Consider the following 19,731-nt stretch of genomic DNA (forward strand, 5'->3'; position numbering starts at 1 on the left):
GCTGCTGGTGCAACGCCGCCCCCTGCTGACTCGTGGCCAATCGGCCGCCAACAGGGAGGTGTCAATCAACCCGATCGTATTCGATCGGGTTGATTTCCGGCGATTCCTGTCCGCCTGCTCAGAGCAGGCGGACAGGGTTATGGAGCAGCGGTCTTTAGACCGCTGCTTCATAAGTTGTGTTTCTGGCGAGTCTGAAACACGGCCCGTCAAGCTCCGTACGGAGCTTGATAAATGGGCCTGAGAGAATCTCATTACAGTGTTAAAATTCACAGGTTAATATCAAACTAATTATATGAATTTATTGAGTATTACAGCTCAATGATATATGATCAAAACTTGCAAGGATACTTGTATCTCATGTACTATAAGTGCTAGTCTATGTGGTTTACATTTTGAATATTTTTAGTTTACCACTTTTGATTTTGTTTTCCCTAAACAAAAAAAAAAGGAAATTCCTGTTTTATAGAACTCTTTCCCCACAAAAAGTTTGAAGCTTCTGCTGTTAAATGAAGATCTCAGGAATAAAGTTGTACCATGCAATGTACTGGGAGGAGGGGTTATATATGTTCACAGTAAAAAAAGTAAAGAAGTTAATCTTGATGGACATTTGTCTTCTTTCAAACCTCATCTACAATGATCAAAATCTCACCAGCATAGAGAGAAATCATGCAAAAGCTTTGGGCTTTTTCGAGACCTTATATAGTAATGGAGATCAAACCCTGCTTAGCAAGATAAACAGTGTTCAAGCACCACAATCCATTTCTCCTGGGAATTACTCTTCTCTACCACTAGGAGGAGGCAAAGATTCCCAAACCCCAAGAGCTCTATAAAACCCCTCCCACCTCACACATACCTTAGTCTAACATATAGCCAAGAAAAGTGAGATAAGAAAAAAGAAAAGAAAAAAGGCCATAAAAAGAGCAGGGAAAAAAAGATGTGCTGAAGAAAAAAACAAACAAACCCAAAAAAATAAGGATGGGGTCTCGTGGACTCTTACCTGAAATAAATTAATTTATCAGGTAAAGCATACATTTTTTTCTTTCATACAGGTGGTGAGAGTCCACGATCCATTACTCTTAGGAACTAATACCCAAGCTGTGGAGTCGAAGAGTAATAACATAAATTAAGGGATTTAAAAACATTTTTTTCACTTAGAAATTATATCCACAACCCAAATCTATATATATTTATTTTGAAAACACTTAAAATAAATCATAAAATTTTGCTCATTACCGCACTCCAGTACCAGCGCTGCTTAAGTCAGCAGTGAGCTGGTCGTACGTGCTCGTGCACGATTTCCCCATAGGAATCAACGGGGAGAGCCAGCAAAAAAGCAGCGTAAAACTCACTAACACAGCCCCATTGATTCCTATGGGGAAATAAAAGTTATGTTTACACCTAAAACCCTAACATGAACCCCGAGTCTAAACTCCCCTAATCTTACATTTATTAACCCCTAATCTGCCACCCCCGACATCGCCGCCACCTACATTATAATTATTAAGCCCTAATCTGCCGATCCGGACACCGCCGCCACCTACATTATATGTATTAACCCCTAATCTGCTGCCCCCAACATCACCGACACCTACATACTATTTATTAACCCCTAATCTGCCGCCCCCAATGTCGCCGTGACCTACCTACATTTATTAACCCCTAATCTGCCGTTCCCAACATCGCCACCACTATATTACATTTATTATCCCCTAAACCTAAGTCTAACCCTAACACCCCCTAACTTAAATATAATTTAAATAAATATAAATAAATATTACTATCATTAACTAAATAATTTCTATTTAAAACTAAATACTTACCTGTAAAATAAACCCTAAGATAGCTACAATATAACTAATAGTTACATTGTAGCTATCTTAGGGTTTATTTTTATTTTACAGGCAAGTTTGTATTTATTTTAACTAGGTAGAATAGTTATTAAATAGTTATTAACTATTTAATAACTACCTAGCTAAAATAAATACAAAAGTACCTGTAAAATAAAACCTAACCTAAGTTACAATAACACCTAACACTTCACTATAATTAAATAAATTTACTTAATTAAATACAATTACCTAAATTAAATTAGCTAAAGTACAACCCCCCCCCCACACTAAATTACAGAAATAATAAACAAATTACAGATATTTAAACTAATTACATCTAATCTAATAGCCCTATTAAAAAAAAAAGCCCCCCCAAAATAAAAAAAAACCCTAGCCTACCAATAGCCCTTAAAGGGACAGTAAACCTAAAAAATAATGTTATATAATTCTGCACATAGTATATAGTCCCATATAAAATTATTTTAGTGTTATCGTTATAAACCCTTTTATTCCCTTTTAATTTTTTTAAAATATGTCCGTTTTTCAGACTCGCTCTCTGTACTCTGCTGAGCGGGTCTGCTGTATAGTCACACAGAGCAGGAGCGAGCTGCACTTAGTGTTATGTCGCGGTCAGGCCGGGCTGTGACTATACAGCTGGCCCGATGCGCTGTGTAAAAAATACAGACCCGCTCAGCAGAGCACAGAGAGCGGGTCTGAAAAACGGACATACGGTATTTTAAAAACATTAAAAGGGAATAAAAGGGTTTATAACGATAACACTAAAATAATGTTATATAATTCTGCACTATGTGCAGAATTAAATAACATTATTTTTTAGGTTTACTGACACTTTGCGTCGGATGTCTTGAAGATGGACCCGCGCCGGATGGATGAAGATAGAAGATGCCGCCCGGCAGGGCCGCCATCAGGGGGTGACAGGGGTGACTCATGTCAGGGGCCCAATGGGCCAGGGGGGCCCCATGAGGCAAGAACTAAATTTTGGTAGCCACCAGTGGGTACTACAGCAGAGTGCTAATTGAGCATGGGAAATGTTATTACAAGTAGTAAAGTATTAGCATTTGAGAGGATTTCTGAGTGTGCACTAAACCACTATGCACAGTGTGAGACAGACTTGGCACTTTGTTTGTACAGTGTGTGCCTGAGTCAGACGGCAGATCACTTTCATTTGCAGAGGAGGTAGGACTTACTGAGCAAATGTTTTTTTTATTTCTTTGTGCAGTTTCAGATTGTAACTTCAGTGTGGTATTATTTGTATGGTGGGGCCAGGGATTCGTGGGGCCAGGGATTCATAAAAACACATTTTTTTAACAGCATAGTATTTATGATTATTTGACAATGCTGTAGAAATTCTATATGTAGAACCATGCAGAAATATTTCCTCCTCAATACACAAATGGTAGGTGCCCTTTTGGCAGATATGCATTTTTTTATTTATATATATACAGTATATATATATATATATATATATATTACATTCCAGTTTACTGCCCCTTTATACAAGGACTTTCCAGATGCAAGGAGGCATTTTATCTAAGATTTTTACATCTGCATAAAATGTTATACTCTCAGACTAAGATTGCTCAGTGTTTGAAATGAGACAGGTTAACTTAAAACTGTTCAGTTTACACTACAGCTGACTTAATTTTGAAATACATACCAACGAGCCTAAATCCTGCATTTAACCAGATCTAATGGTATGAGTACCACAGCTTATGGTTCCACCAAGACCATATAGAGTACAGCATTTTCAAAAAGTACACCTGACAGATGGGAACATTTGTACACTATATTTAAAGTGGTGCTCTTGGTTGGGGAAATGGGGAAAAAACAAACAAACATATGTCAACCTTTTAAAAGTACTTTTCTTCCTCTAGCCATCTACCCAGATCATTAATGTACAATTTTGAATTCACAAAATTATTTTTGTTTGCACATTTACAAATATGATTCTTTAAAAAGTGATCTCTTAATTTCTGCAATTTTTTTTATCATGCATGTCACACAATGTTGATTTAGGGGATGCAAGGTGCATAAATGTTTCCTCCTGTAAGTGTTTCTGTGGGTGTCTGTGTTTATGTCTTTGTGCTTTGGTTTGTGTCTCTATGAGTGTGTATGTTTTTTTTTCTGTGGGTCTCTCTGTGAGGGTGGGTGTGTATGTCTTTGTGCATTTTCTGTGGATGTCTGAAGGTGTGTGCATATGTCTTTGAGCTTTTTCTATGGGTGTCTCTGTGAGGGTGTGTGTATGTCTGTGTTTTCTGTGGATGTCTGAGGGTGTGTGCATATGTCTTTGTGTATTTTCTCTGGATGCCTCTGTGAGGGTGGGTGTGTATATCTGTGTTTTCTGTGGATGTCTCTGTGAGGGTGTGTGTGTATGTCTGTGTTTTCTGTGGATGTCTCTGTGAGGGTGCGTGTATGTCTTTGTGTGTTTTCTGTGGATGTCTCAGTGAGGGTGTGTGTATGTATGTCTTTCTGTGTTTTATGTGGTTGTCTCTCTGTGTGTGTATGTCTTTGTGTGTTTTCTGTGGGTGTCTCTGTGTGTTTGTATGTCTTTGTGTGTTTTCTGAGGCTGTCTCTGTCGGTGTTTCCTTGGGTGTATGTGTGTGTTTGAGTTTGTGTGTGTGTCCATTGTCTGTTCCTTTTTAGGACATTTTGACCTTACTACTGATTATTCACATCTTTCTACAGACTTTGAGACTAACGAGACCTTTCCGGAAGTCACCAATCCACCATTTAACCTTTACATTATTGTTTAGGCAGTTCAGGGCCCTTCCTTTCAGCCACTGCATGCTGTTGTCATCATTTAGTTGGCATCTTCCTTTACAAAAAGATAATCAGAACTCCATATTTTGTTTTCTAAATCTCCTTTTTTTTTACAAAACTGTAGTTTATCTCATTACTTGTCAGGTCAATATAAACAAGTGCTGAGTTTTTGTGTCTGATTGTGTTTTTGTGTTTATTTGCATGTCTGCTAGAGTGTCTATATGTGAATCCTTATGTGTGAGTGAGTGTGTGTGTTTCAGTGTATGAGTTTGTCTGTGTGTGTGTGTATGTTACTACCTTTACAACATTTCCAAGTTTAAATAGACACTTAAGAATAAAGTGCATATACGTTTTAGTCACTTGGTCAAAAATTGCACATGTCAAAGGAGGGGGGCCCTGATCAATGGTTAAGTCAAGGGCCCCAAAATTTCTAGTGGCTGCCCTGCCGCCCGGCTTGGATGAAGACTTCTCATGGCTTCGTTGAGGACTTCGGCCCGGCTTTGATGAAGACTTCTCCCGGTAAGTGGATCTTCAGGGGGTTAGTGTTAGTTTTTTTAAGGGTGTATTGGGTGGGTTTTATTTTTAGGTTAGGGACTTTGGGCTGCAAAAGAGCTAACTGCCCTTTTAAGGGCAATGCCCATCCAAATGCCCTTTCAGGGCAATGGGGAGCTTAGGTGTTTTTAGATAGTATTTTATTTGGGGGGTTGGTTGTGTGGGTGGTGGGTTTTACTGTTGGGGGGGTTGTTTGTATTTTTTTTACAGTTAAAAGAGCTGATTACTTTGGGGCAATGCCCCGCAAAAGTCCCTTTTAAGGGCTATTGGTAGTTTAGTTTAGGCTAGGGTTTTTTTTTATTTTTGGGGGGCTTTTTTATTTTAATAAGGCTATTAGATTAGATGTAATTAGTTTATATATCTGTAATTTGTTTATTATTTTCTGTAATTTAGTGGGGGGGGTTTGTACTTTAGCTAATTTAATTTAATTTAGGTAATTGTATTTAATTTAGTTAATTTATTTAATTATAGTGTAGTGTTAGGTGTTATTGTAACTTAGGTTAGGTTTTATTTTACAGGTACTTTTGTATTTATTTTAGCTAGGTAGTTATTAAATAGTTAATAAATATTTAGTAACTATTCTACCTAATTAAAATAAATACAAACTTGCCTGTAAAATAAAAATAAACCCTAATCTAGATACAATGTAACTATTAGTTATATTGTAGCTATTTTAGGGTTTATTTTACAGGTAAGTATTTAGCTTTAAATAGGAATAATTTAGTTAATGATAGTAATATTTATTTAGATTTATTGTAATTATATTTAAGTTAGGGGGTGTTAGGGTTAGACTTAGGTTTAGGGGTTAATAAATTTAATTTAGTGGCGGCGACGTTGAGTGCAGCAGATTAGGGGATTAATAAGTGTAGGTAGGTTGCGGTGACATTGGGGGCGGCATAGTAGAGGTTAATAAATATAATGTAGGTGTCGGCGATGTTGGGGGCAGCAGATTAGGGGTTCAAAAATATAATGTAGGTGGCGGCGGTGTCCGGAGCAGCAGATTAGGGGTTAATAATTTTATTGTAATGTTTGCGATGCAGGAGGGCCTCGGTTTAGGGGTTAACAGGTAGTTTATGGGTGTTAGTGTACTTTTTAGCACTTTAGTTATGAGTTTTATGTTACAGCGTTGTACCATAAAACTCTTAGCTACTGACTTTTAAATGCGTTAGGACTCTTGACGGGGTAGGGTGTACCGCTCACTTTTTGGCCTCCCAGGACAGATTCGTAATACCGGCACTATGGAAGTCCCATAGAAAAAGACTTTACAAAGTTTACGTAAGTCGTTTTGCGGTAAGGCCAAAGAAGTGTGCGGTCACCCTAAACCTTCAAGACTCGTAATAGCAGCGGTAGGGAAAAAGCAGCGTTAGGACCTCTTAACGCTGCTTTTTTACCCTAACGCACAACTCGTAATCTAGCGTACATTAGGTAAAAAATCAAATGAAATCCGTAGAAAAGCCTTATCCTGATGAAAAATCAGGAGCAGGAGAAATAGTCAAAAGAAATAACACTTTCTAAGAAAGTAGTTTAATATCCATGTATGCATGGGTTCAAAGGGAGGAGCCTGCAAAACCCTTAACACCAAGACAAGATTTCATGGAGGAGAAATTGGCTTGTTTAATACGAATCAGAGCCTGAACAAAACTTTGAATATCAGAAAAATTAACAATCTTTCTGTGGAACAAAACTGAAAGAGTAGAAATCTGCCCCTTCAAAGAACTGGCAGATATGGCCTTATCAAGACCATCCTACAAAATCCTAGGAATTCTGAAAGAATGCCAGGAAAAACCATGATCTATGCACCAAGAAATAAAGGCCTTCCAGACCTTGTGATAGATTCTTCTAGTTACATGCTTATGAGCCTAAATCAAGGTTTCAGTAACAGAATCAGAGAAACCCCTATGTCTAAGGATTAGACTTCAATTTCCATGCCATCAAGTTTAGAGACTTGAGATCCGGATGGAAAAACGGACCTTGAGACAGAAGTTCTGACCACCGAGGAAGAGGCCAAGAAGGGCAGCTGGACATCTGATCCAGATCCGCATACCAAATCCTGCGAGGCCATGCTGAGGCAATCTGGATTACTGACAACTTTCTAGGCTTATCTTGGAAATTACTCTGGGAAGAAGTACCAAAGGAGAAAACAGATAACTAAGCTGAAAAGACCAAGGAACTGCTAGAGCATCCACTAACTCTGCCTGAGGGTACCTGGACCTTGCAAAGTACATGGGAAGTTTTTTTTTTCAAACCAGCGGCCATCAGATCTATCACTGGAAGACCCCAAAGATCCACAATCTGATTGAACAAATCCTGGGAAAGAGACCACTGCCCTGGATATAGAGATTGACGACTGAGAAAATCTGCCTCCCAGTTGTTCAATCCTGGAAAATGAATCACAGAGACTAGACAAGAATTGGTTTCTGCCCATGAGCGAATTCAAGACACCTTCATCATTGCTAGGGAACTGTGAGTTCCTCCCTGATGGTTGACATAAGCTACTGTTGTAACATTATCTGTTTGGAAACAAGACTCCCTTTTCAACACATGCCAAGCTTGAAGAGTTAGAACATTGATTGGTAACTTCACCTCCCGAGGATCCAAAACTCCCTGTGCTGTCAGAAACCTATAAACAGCTCTCTAACCTGAGATACTTGCATCTGTAGTGATCACAGTCCAGGTATGATGAGCAAAAGAAGCCCACTGAATAATAAACTGATGGTTCAGCCACCAAGTTAGAGACTGACTTGTACTGGGTTTCAAAAATATCGTTTTAGACAGCTGAGTATAATCTCATTGACGCTGCATACAAAGTTGAAAAGGCCTCATGTGAAAACGTGCAAATGAAATTGCATCTGAAGTTGCAATCATGAGACCTAAAACTTCCATATAAAGAGCACCCGAGGGAAACAGGAGAGACTGAAGGTTCAGACAAGCTGACACCAATTTAAACCTTCTCTGTTCTGTTACAGAAAGACTCATGGAGACTGAATCTATTTAAAACCCCCAAAAAGTTACCTTTGTCTGAGGAACCAAATAACTTTTTAGAAAATCGATTCTCCAACCATGTCGTTGTCGGTTGGTGTGAGATTCTGCTAAAGGAAAAGATGGAGCTTGAACCAAGATATCGTCCAGGTATGAAAACACTGCAATAACCTGAGACTTGATTACAGACAAAAGGGCACACAGAACTTTTGTGAATATTCTTTGAGCTATAGTGAGATCAAATGAGCAACAAACTGAAAATGCCTGTCCACAAAGGCAAACCTCAGCAACTGGAACTTGAAGGTGAGCATCCTTTAAATCTTTTGTAGACATAAACTGCCCTTGCTTAACAAAATGCAGAATAGTCCGAATAGTTTCCATTTTGAAAGATGAAATCCCTACAAACTTGTTTAGGGTTTTCAGATCCAGAACTGGTCTGAAAGTACTATTCTTTTTTGGAACAATGAAGAGATTTGAATAAAATCCTATCCCCTGTTCCTGCAAAAGAACTGGAACAATCACTCACATAGCTTCCAGATCTGAGACAGCTTTGAAAAATCTTGAGCTTTTACATGATTCCTTGGAACATTGGACAGAAAAAACCTTCCCCTGGGAGGCCTTGTTCTGAATCCTGTTCGATATCCCCGAGAAACTATATTTAGAACCCAGGGATCTGGAACAAACTGAAACCAAGCCCCCTGAAAAAAACTTAATCTGCCCCCTACAGGAACCTTTGGATCAGGGTCTGAACCTTCATGCAGTTTTGGTAGTAGCGAAAGATTTCTTACCCTGCTTAGACTTGTTCCGTTTAGCTCTAGGTATCCAGACTGAACCAGAGGTGCCTTGCTTTTGACAAAAGGAACAAAAATGATTGCAAGCTTTATATTTCCCTCTAGACTTTCTGTCTTAAAGAAGAAAAGCCTCTTTACCTCCAGTAACAGTAGATATTATAGAGTCTTTGAGGCCTACTTATCAAGCCGTCAATTTACTTGCATTCGACGGCACCAATACGCTCGCCTGACATTGCCTAACATCGCAGCCACGGACCTGAATACGCTCTCCATATTTATATAAAAAGCTGTCAAAAAGTTGCGCACCAAGTACGGGGCGATGAACAGCGGACTGTTGTTAACTAAACAGTCATCGATCTCGCTGCTATTCAGATTTTTTTTTTTAACCTATTAACCCCTAAACCTAACAACCCGCTAACTTTATATTAAATATTAACTAATCCCTATCTTATAATAAATTAAAACTTACCTTTAGAATTAAATTAAACTATATTAAACTGATAATTAATCTACCGTAACTGTTATACTAAAATTTCATTAAACTATATTAAACTATTAATTAATCTACCCTAACTATTATACTAAAATTATAATAAACTATATTAAACTAATAATTAGTCTACACTAACTTTTATACTAAAATTACATTAAACTACAAATTAAATTAACTATATTATATATTGAAAAACCTAACCCTACTCAAATAATTTAAATCTACTATTAAAAATTACAAAGTTACAAAAAACTAACAACTAAGTTACACAAAATAACAAACACTAAGTTACACAAAAAAATAAACACTAAGTTACAAAAAAAAATAAACACTAAGTTACACAAGATAAAAAATATCAAATATTTAAACTAATTACACCTAATCTAAGAGCCCTATGAAAATAAAAAAGCCCCCCCAAAATAAAAAAAAAACATAATTTATGCTTACCTGATAAATTCCTTTCTTCTGTAGTGTGATCAGTCCACGGGTCATCATTACTTGTGGGATATTAACTGCTCCCCTACAGGAAGTGCAAGAGGATTCACCCAGCAGAGTTGCTATATAGCTCCTCCCCTCTACGTCACCTCCAGTCATTCGACCAAGGACCAACGAGAAAGGAGAAGCCAAGGGTGTAGTGGTGACTGGAGTATAATTTAAAAAATATTTACCTGCCTTAAAAAACAGGGCGGGCCGTGGACTGATCACACTACAGAAGAAAGGAATTTATCAGGTAAGCATAAATTATGTTTTCTTCTGTTAAGTGTGATCAGTCCACGGGTCATCATTACTTGTGGGATACCAATACCAAAGCAAAAGTACACGGATGACGGGAGGGATAGGCAGGCTCTTTATACAGAAGGAACCACTGCCTGAAGAACCTTTCTCCCAAAAATAGCCTCCGAGGAAGCAAAAGTGTCAAATTTGTAAAATTTGGAAAAAGTATGAAGCGAAGACCAAGTTGCAGCCTTGCAAATCTGTTCAACAGAGGCCTCATTCTTAAAGGCCCAAGTGGAAGCCACAGCTCTAGTGGAATGAGCTGTAATTCTTTCAGGAGGCTGCTGTCCAGCAGTCTCATAAGCTAAACGAATTATGCTACGAAGCCAAAAAGAGAGAGAGGTAGCAGAAGCTTTTTGACCTCTCCTCTGACCAGAGTAAACGACAAACAGGGAAGACGTTTGTCGAAAATCTTTAGTTGCCTGTAAATAAAATTTAAGGGCACGAACTACATCCAGATTGTGCAAAAGACGTTCCTTCCTCGAAGAAGGATTTGGGCACAAGGATGGAACAACAATCTCCTGATTGATATTCCTGTTAGTGACTACCTTAGGTAAGAACCCAGGCTTAGTACGCAGAACTACCTTATCCGAGTGAAAAATCAAATAAGGAGAATCACAATGTAAGGCTGATAACTCAGAGACTCTTTGAGCCGAGGAAATAGCCATTAAAAATAGAACTTTCCAAGATAACAACTTTATATCAATGGAATGAAGGGGTTCAAACGGAACACCCTGTAAAACGTTAAGAACAAGGTTTAAACTCCATGGTGGAGCCACAGCTTTAAACACAGGTTTAATCCTGGCCAAAGCCTGACAAAAAGCCTGAACGTCTGGAACTTCTGACAGACGCTTGTGTAACAGAATGGACAGAGCTGAGATCTGCCCCTTTAAGGAACTAGCGGATAACCCCTTTTCTAAACCTTCTTGTAGAAAAGACAATATCCTAGGAATCCTAACCTTACTCCAAGAGTAACCTTTGGATTCGCACCAATATAGGTATTTACGCCATATTTTATGGTAAATCTTTCTGGTGACAGGCTTCCTAGCCTGTATTAAGGTATCAATAACTGACTCAGAAAAACCACGCTTTGATAAGATCAAGCGTTCAATTTCCAAGCAGTCAGCTTCAGAGAAGTTAGATTTTGATGTTTAAAAGGACCCTAAATCAGAAGGTCCTGTTTCAGAGGTAACGACCAAGGTGGACAGAATGACATGTCCACCAGATCTGTATACCAAGTCCTGCGTGGCCATGCAGGCGCTATTAGAATCACTGATGCTTTCTCCTGTTTGATTCTGGCAATCAATCGAGGAAGCATCGGGAAAGGTGGAAACACATAAGCCATCCTGAAGGTCCATGGTGCTGTCAAGGCATCTATCAGGACCGCTCCCGGATCCCTGGATCTGGACCCGTAGCGCGGAAGCTTGGCGTTCTGTCGAGACGCCATGAGATCTATCTCTGGTTTGCCCCAACGTGGAAGTATTTGGGCAAAGACCTCTGGATGAAGTTCCCACTCCCCCGGATGAAAAGTCTGACGACTTAAGAAATCCGCCTCCCAGTTCTCCACTCCCGGGATGTGGATTGCAGACAGGTGGCAAGAGTGAGACTCTGCCCAGCGAATTATCTTCGATACTTCCATCATTGCTAGGGAGCTTCTTGTCCCTCCCTGATGGTTGATATAAGCTACAGTCGTGATGTTGTCCGACTGGAACCTGATGAACCCCCGAGTTGCTAACTGGGGCCAAGCCAGAAGAGCATTGAGGACTGCTCTCAATTCCAGAATGTTTATTGGAAGAAGACTCTCCTCCTGATTCCATAGTCCCTGAGCCTTCAGAGAATTCCAGACAGCGCCCCAACCTAGTAGGCTGGCGTCTGTTGTTACAATTGACCAGTCTGGCCTGCTGAATGGCATTCCCCTGGACAGATGTGGCCGATAAAGCCACCATAGAAGAGAATTTCTGGTCTCTTGAATGGAATGAAGGACACGGCATGCATTTTGAAGTTTTGTTAACCTGTCCTCTGTCAGGTAAATCTTCATTTCTACAGAATCTATCAGAGTCCCCAGGAAGGGAACTCTTGTGAGTGGAAAGAGAGAACTTTTCTCTTCGTTCACTTTCCATCCATGCGACCTTAGAAATGCCAGTACTATCTCTGTATGAGATTTGGCAGTTTGAAAGCTTGAAGCTTGTATCAGTATGTCGTCTAAGTACGGAGTTACTGAAATTCCTCGCGGTCTTAGTACCGCCAGAAGAGTGCCCAGAACCTTTGTGAAGATTCTTGGAGCCGTAGCCAGTCCGAATGGAAGAGCTACAAACTGGTAATGCCTGTCTAAAAAGGCAAACCTTAGATACCGGTAATGACTTCTGTGAATCGGTATGTGAAGGTAAGCATCCTTTAAATCCACTGTGGTCAAGTACTGACCCTCTTGGATCATGGGCAAAATTGTTCGAATAGTTTCCATCTTGAATGATGGAACTCTTAGGAATTTGTTTAGGATCTTTAAATCCAAGATTGGCCTGAAGGTTCCCTCTTTTTGGGAACTACAAACAGATTTGAGTAAAACCCTTGTCCTTGTTCCAACCGCGGAACTGGATGGATCACTCCCATTAATAAAAGATCTTGTACGCAGCGTAGAAACGCTTCCTTCTTTGTTAGGTTTGTTGACAACCTTGACAGATGAAATCTCCCTCTTGGGGGAGAGGATTTGAAGTCCAGAAGGTATCCCTGAGATATGATCTCTAACGCCCAGGGATCCTGAACATCTCTTGCCCAAGCCTGGGCGAAGAGGGAAAGTCTGCCCCCCACTAGATCCGGTCCCGGATCGGGGGCCCTCAATTCATGCTGTCTTAGGGGCAGCAGCAGGTTTTCTGGCCTGTTTGCCCCTGTTCCAGGACTGGTTAGGTTTCCAGCCTTGTCTGTAGCGAGCAACAGCTCCTTCCTGTTTTGGTGCAGAGGAAGTTGATGCTGCTCCTGCTTTGAAATTACGAAAGGAACGAAAATTGGACTGTCTAGCCTTGGCTTTGGCCTTGTCCTGAGGCAGGGCATGACCTTTACCTCCTGTAATGTCATCAATAATCTCTTTCAAGCCGGGCCCGAATAAGGTCTGCCCTTTGAAAGGAATATTAAGCAATTTAGATTTAGACGTAACATCAGCTGACCAGGATTTTAGCCACAGAGCTCTGCGTGCCTGAATGGCGAATCCTGAATTTTTAGCCGCAAGTTTAGTTAAATGTACTACGGCATCTGAAATAAATGAATTAGCTAACTTAAGGAATTTAAGTTTGTGTGTGATGTCATCTAGTGTGGATGATTGAAGTGTGTCTTCCAGAGACTCAAACCAAAATGCTGCTGCAGCCGTGACAGGCGCAATACATGCAAGAGGTTGCAATATAAACCCTTGTTGAACAAACATTTTCTTAAGGTAACCCTCTAATTTTTTATCCATTGGATCTGAAAAAGCACAGCTATCCTCCACTGGGATAGTGGTACGCTTAGCTAAAGTAGAAACTGCTCCCTCCACCTTAGGGACCATTTGCCATAAGTCCCGTGTGGCGGCGTCTATTGGAAACATTTTTCTGAATATAGGAGGGGGTGAGAAAGGCACACCGTGCCTATCCCACTCCTTAGTAACAATGTCAGTAAGTCTCTTAGGTATAGGAAAAACGTCAGTACTCGTCGGTACCGCAAAATATTTATCCAACCTACACATTTTTTCTGGGATTGCAACTGTGTTACAATCATTCAGAGCCGCTAATACCTCCCCTAGTAACACACGGAGGTTCTCAAGCTTAAATTTAAAATTTGAAATGTCTGAGTCCAGTTTATTTGGATCAGAACCGTCACCCACAGAATGAAGCTCTCCGTCTTCACGTTCTGCAAACTGTGACGCAGTATCAGACATGGCCCTTGCATTATCAGCGCACTCTGTTCTCATCCCAGAGTGATCACGTTTACCTCTTAGTTCTGGTAGTTTAGCCAAAACTTCAGTCATAACAGTAGCCATATCTTGTAATGTGATTTGTAATGGCCGCCCAGATGCACTCGGCGCTACAATATCACGCACCTCCTGAGCGGGAGATGCAGGTACTGACACGTGAGGCGAGTTAGTCGGCATAACTCTCCCCTCGTTGTTTGGTGAAATATGTTCAATTTGTACAGATTGACTATTTTTTAAAGTAGTATCAATACATTTAGTACATAAATTTCTATTGGGCTCCACTTTGGCATTAACACATATAGCACAGAGATATTCCTCTGAATCAGACATGTTTAACACACTAGCAAATAAACAGCAACTTGGAAATACTTTTCAAAGTAATTTACAAATAATATGAAAACGAACTGTGCCTTTAAGAAGCACAGAAAATATTATAACAGATAAAATAATTAAGTTATAGCATCAATCTTTGTCAGAATATACAGTTTTAGCAAAGGATTGTTCCCCTCAGCAAATGATAACTAACCCAGGCAGCAGAAAAAAAATACACAAATAAACGTTTTTTATATCACAGTCAATACAATCAGCACAGCTCTGCTGTGAATGATTACTTCCCTCAAAAAAGACTCTTGAGATCCCTGAACTCTGTAGAGATGAACCGGATCATGCAGGAAGAAAATGAACCTCTGACTGAGTTTTTCTGATGCATAGTGAAAGCACCAAAATGGCCCCTCCCCCACACACATAACAGTGAGAGGGATCAGTGAACTGCTCTAATTTAAATCAAAACTATTGCCAAGTGGAAAAAAAGTGCCCAAAACATTTTTTCACCCAGTACCTCAGAGAAAAAAACGTTTTTACATGCCAGCAAAAAAACGTTTTACCTCAATAATTAATTGTCATTTAAAACCTATTGCAAGTCCCTGCAAAATAGGTTAAGTCTATGTATACAGTTTAAAAGCCAGAGAAGTACCATTTCCCAGAAAACTGAAGTGTAAAATATACATACATGACAGCCTGATATCAGCTACATCTACTGCATTCAAGGCTGAGTTTACATTATAACGGTATGGCAGGATTTTCTCATCAATTCCATGTCAGAAAATAATAAACTGCTACATACCTCTTTGCAGATTAATCTGCCTGCTGTCCCCTGATCTGAAGTTTACCTCTCCTCAGATGGCCGAGAAACAGCAATATGATCTTAACTACTCCGGCTAAAATCATAGAAAAACTCAGGTAGATTCTTCTTCAAATTCTACCAGAGAAGGAATAACACACTCCGGTGCTATTATAAAATAACAAACTTTTGATTGAAGATATAAAAACTAAATATATCACCATAGTCCTCTCACACATCCTATCTAGTCGTTGGGTGCAAGAGAATGACTGGAGGTGACGTAGAGGGGAGGAGCTATATAGCAACTCTGCTGGGTGAATCCTCTTGCACTTCCTGTAGGGGAGCAGTTAATATCCCACAAGTAATGATGACCCGTGGACTGATCACACTTAACAGAAGAAAAACCTAGCCTACAATAAACTACCAATGGTCCTTAAAAGGGCCTTTTGCGGGGCATTGCCCCAAAGAAATCAGCTCTTTTACCTGTAAGAAAAAAATACAAATACACCCCAACAGTAAAACCCACCACCCACACAACCAACCCCCCAAATAAAAACCTAATCTAAAAAACCTAAGCTCCCCATTGCCCTGAAAAGGGCATTTGTATGGGCATTTTAAAGTGAAGGTAAAGTTTTGTCAATTAGAAGATATCTATGCATTATTTTATAATAAAATAAGATAATCACTAACTTTATTTTATCTATTTTTTTTTTTATTTGCGAGTTTTTACATATATATATATTTCCCTACCGTTTCCATAACTCCTCCCAACCTCTATTTCCTGATTTTCAGTGCTGTTACGTATAGAGCGGGTGGAACTGCTCTATGCATCACAGCACTGAAAATCAGTATTTCAAAAGCATGTTCACGATGAACCCGTCGAAATGCGCATGCGCAAACAGGCTATTTCAATCTCTACAGCGCATGCGATACTCGGCAAACACAGTCTCCAATGCGCATGCGTTAATTGGGTTCAGGTTTTTATGTTAACAAAATAGTGTAAACATAATGAATTAAAGGTCATAAAGTATGTATTTACGTTATTAGTTATGAAACGCTACTCAGTTTCAGAATCGTCTGTAAAAGCCGATAACTTATTGTGGGTATCCCAAAACAAATCCAATACGCATGTGCAAAATGGGGGCGCACGTTAATTTCAATAGGGAGAATAAAAATAGCGCATGCACAGAATAACAAGGAGGCGGATGACGTAGACTGACGGCCGCCTAACGGCCATATTTTCAATTGGGTCTTCTGAAAACGTGATCCGGATAGAAAAAAAGAATAAAATAACGGGTTGAATTTGCAGAGCATGAAAAATAGATTAATTATGGCGATAACTTTATTTACGGATCAATTGGATAAAAATGATGAATTAAACTCATATTATTTTGGGACAAAGAATATTATTCTACATGGACAACCAGGTAACTTAACCTTCACTTTAAAAGGGCATTTAGCTCTTTTTCAAAAGCCCAAACCCTAATCTAAAATTAAAACCCACCCAATAAACCCTTAAAAAAGCCTAACACTAACCCCCAAAGATCCACTTACTGTTTCTGAAGAGCCGACATCCATCCTCAAAGAAGCAGAAGAAGTCCTCTTCGAAGCGGCGAAGTCTTCATCCAAGCCCGCAGAAGTCTTCATCCAGACGGCATCTTGTATCTTCATCCATCCGGCGCGGATCGGCTCCATCTTCAAGACATCCGACGCGGAGCATCCTCTTCTTACGTCGTCTTCTTCCAAATGAAGGTTCCTTTAAATGACGTCATCCAATATGGCGTCCCTTAGATTCCGATTGGCTGATAGAATTCTATCAGTCAATCGGAAATAAGGTGGAAAAAATCCTATTGGCTGTTGCAATCAGCCAATAGGATTGAGCTTTCATCCTATTGGCTGATCCAATCAGCCAATAGGATTGAGCTCGCATTCTATTGGCTATTCCAATCTATGAAAATAGTTTAATTTTTTATTTAAAGGGTCTTTAAAAGAAGTACTATCTTCCAAAGGAATAGTAGTACGTTTAGCCAGAGTGGAAATGGCCCCACCCACCTTGGGAACTGTTTCCCACTAATCTGTATTAGCAGCAGGTAAAGGATATAACTTGCTGAAGGAGTAAATTAATTACCTGGCTTAGACCATTCCATAGAAATAATATCAGAGACAGCATCATGAATAGGGAAAACCTCAGGAAAATTAACAACTATCTTAAAAACTAAATTTAAACAATTACAAGGTTTACCATCAGAAACTTTAGGATATTTAACCTCTAAAGTAATTAAGACCTCCTTTCAAAGAGAACGGATATGTTCAACTTTAACCCCTTAAGGACCAGACCGTTTTTTCAATTTCTTACCCTTAAGGACCAGGGCTATTATTACATTTCTGCGGTGTTTGTGTTTAGCTGTAATTTTCCTCTTACTCATTTACTGGACTTTCTAAAGATACCATTATTTTCATCATATCTTATAATTTACTGTAAAAAAATATAAAATATGATGAAAAAATTGAAAATAATACTTTTTTTCTAACTTTGACCCCCAAAATCTGTTACACATCTACAACCACCAAAAAACACCCATGCTAAATAGTTTCTAAATTTTGTCCTAAGTTTAGAAATACCCAATGTTTACATGTTTTTTGCTTTTTTTGCAAGTTATAGGGCAATAAGTACAAGTAGCACTTTGCTATTTCCAAACCATTTTTTCCCCTCAAAATTAGCGATAGTTACATTGTAACACTGATATCTGTCAGGAATCCCTGAATATCCCTTGACATGTATATTTTTTTTTAGTAGACAACCCAAAGTATTGATCTAGGCCCATTTTGGTATTTCATGCCACCATTTCACCGCCAAATACGAACAAATAAAAAAAATCGTTAACTTTTTCACAAACTTTAAGTTTCTCACTGAAATTATTTACAAACAGCTTGTGCAATTATGGCACAAATGGTTGTATATTTTTCTCTGGGATCCCCTTTGTTCAGAAATAGCAGACATATATGGCTTTGCATTGATTTTTGGTAATTAGAAGGCTGCTAATTACCGCTGCGCACCACACTTGTATTATGCCCAGCAGTGAAGGAGTTAATTCGGTAGCTTGTAGGGTTAATTTTAGCTTTAGTGTAGAGATCAGCCTCCCACCTGACGCATCCCACCCCGTCACCCCCCTCAAACAGGTCTCTGCCCTCCCCCACCTCACAATTGTCACCAGAATGTCTGCCAGTACTAAAATAAAAGGCTTTTTTTATAATTTATTTTTTATATATTATTCTGCAGTGTTGGATCCCCCCTTAGCCCCCAACCTCCCTGATCACCCCCCAAATAGCTTTCTAACCCTCCCCCCTCTACCTAATTGCCGCCATCTTGGGTAATGGCAGCTGTCTGCCAGAACCCACTTTGCAATAAAATTGGGCTGTCTTTTCTTTTTTTTTACCCCATCCTTTTTTATACCCATCATTTAGGTTGGCCCCCTCCATACCCCCTCCCTCCCAGATCCCTTTCCCAACCTTTATTCGCCCCCTCCCTCTCCCACCTTCCCTTACACTTGATAATTTTTGTGATCTGAAGAGGGCACGCTCGCGCGCATTGACAGAACTGAGATCCCCGCTGGCCGGAACAGCTCCAGCGATGGGCCACCCACCTGCCTCCCTGCTATGGCTCCCACCCACCAACGATCAGCACCACCGCTGTCTCATGCAGAGAGGGCCACTCTAACTCTGCAAATCTATTTCTGCAGTGCCCCACTCATGGGGCATGTAGAAATAGTCCGATCTTGCTATTTTTAGGCAGAGAGAAGCCCAGGACTGCACAACGTACCCTGTAAAGGCATAACAACCAGCGTCGTACAGGGGTTAAACAAAAACGAGGAAATAGGTTCACCATCTGAAGACATAACAGTATCCCTAGTCTCAGTGCGGCGCCTCAGAAACTGCAGCCTTATAAAGTTTTTCACAGTAGGTGAAACCAAGACAGTATTCTCCTGTAATGAACAAACAGTAGGTGCGTTATATACCCTTAATACCCAAAGAAACAGCATTAGATTGGTCTGATTTCATTAACAATTATAAACATGAGCTACATAAATGAGCTGGAGAAGGCACTTCAGCTTTTTTACAATAAGCACACCTAATAACGGTAGATAGGTATTCAGGAGACTCAGTTTCTTGGGTAGATCAGACTGCTCCATTATAACATATGACAAAGCAATGCAATAAACACTATAACCCCCTAAAAAAAGCTATTGAGGAATGGGAATCACTTACCCCCTCCTAAGTAGCTTTATAAACAAACTCACAGGTACAATGTGTGCTAAGCCGAACTGCAAAACAAAACGGAAGACATTAACATAACATCAGATAATGCTCATTATAAAAAATAGCGCACGCGAAAAAACACCTAAAAAGGAATTACGCGAGGACAAACGTGCACTAACCCGAAGAGCTTAAACTGGCCGATGCGTGAGTGCACTATA

This window comes from Bombina bombina, chromosome 1 (assembly GCF_027579735.1).
Source record: "Bombina bombina isolate aBomBom1 chromosome 1, aBomBom1.pri, whole genome shotgun sequence".
Taxonomy (NCBI): Eukaryota; Metazoa; Chordata; class Amphibia; order Anura; family Bombinatoridae; genus Bombina; species Bombina bombina.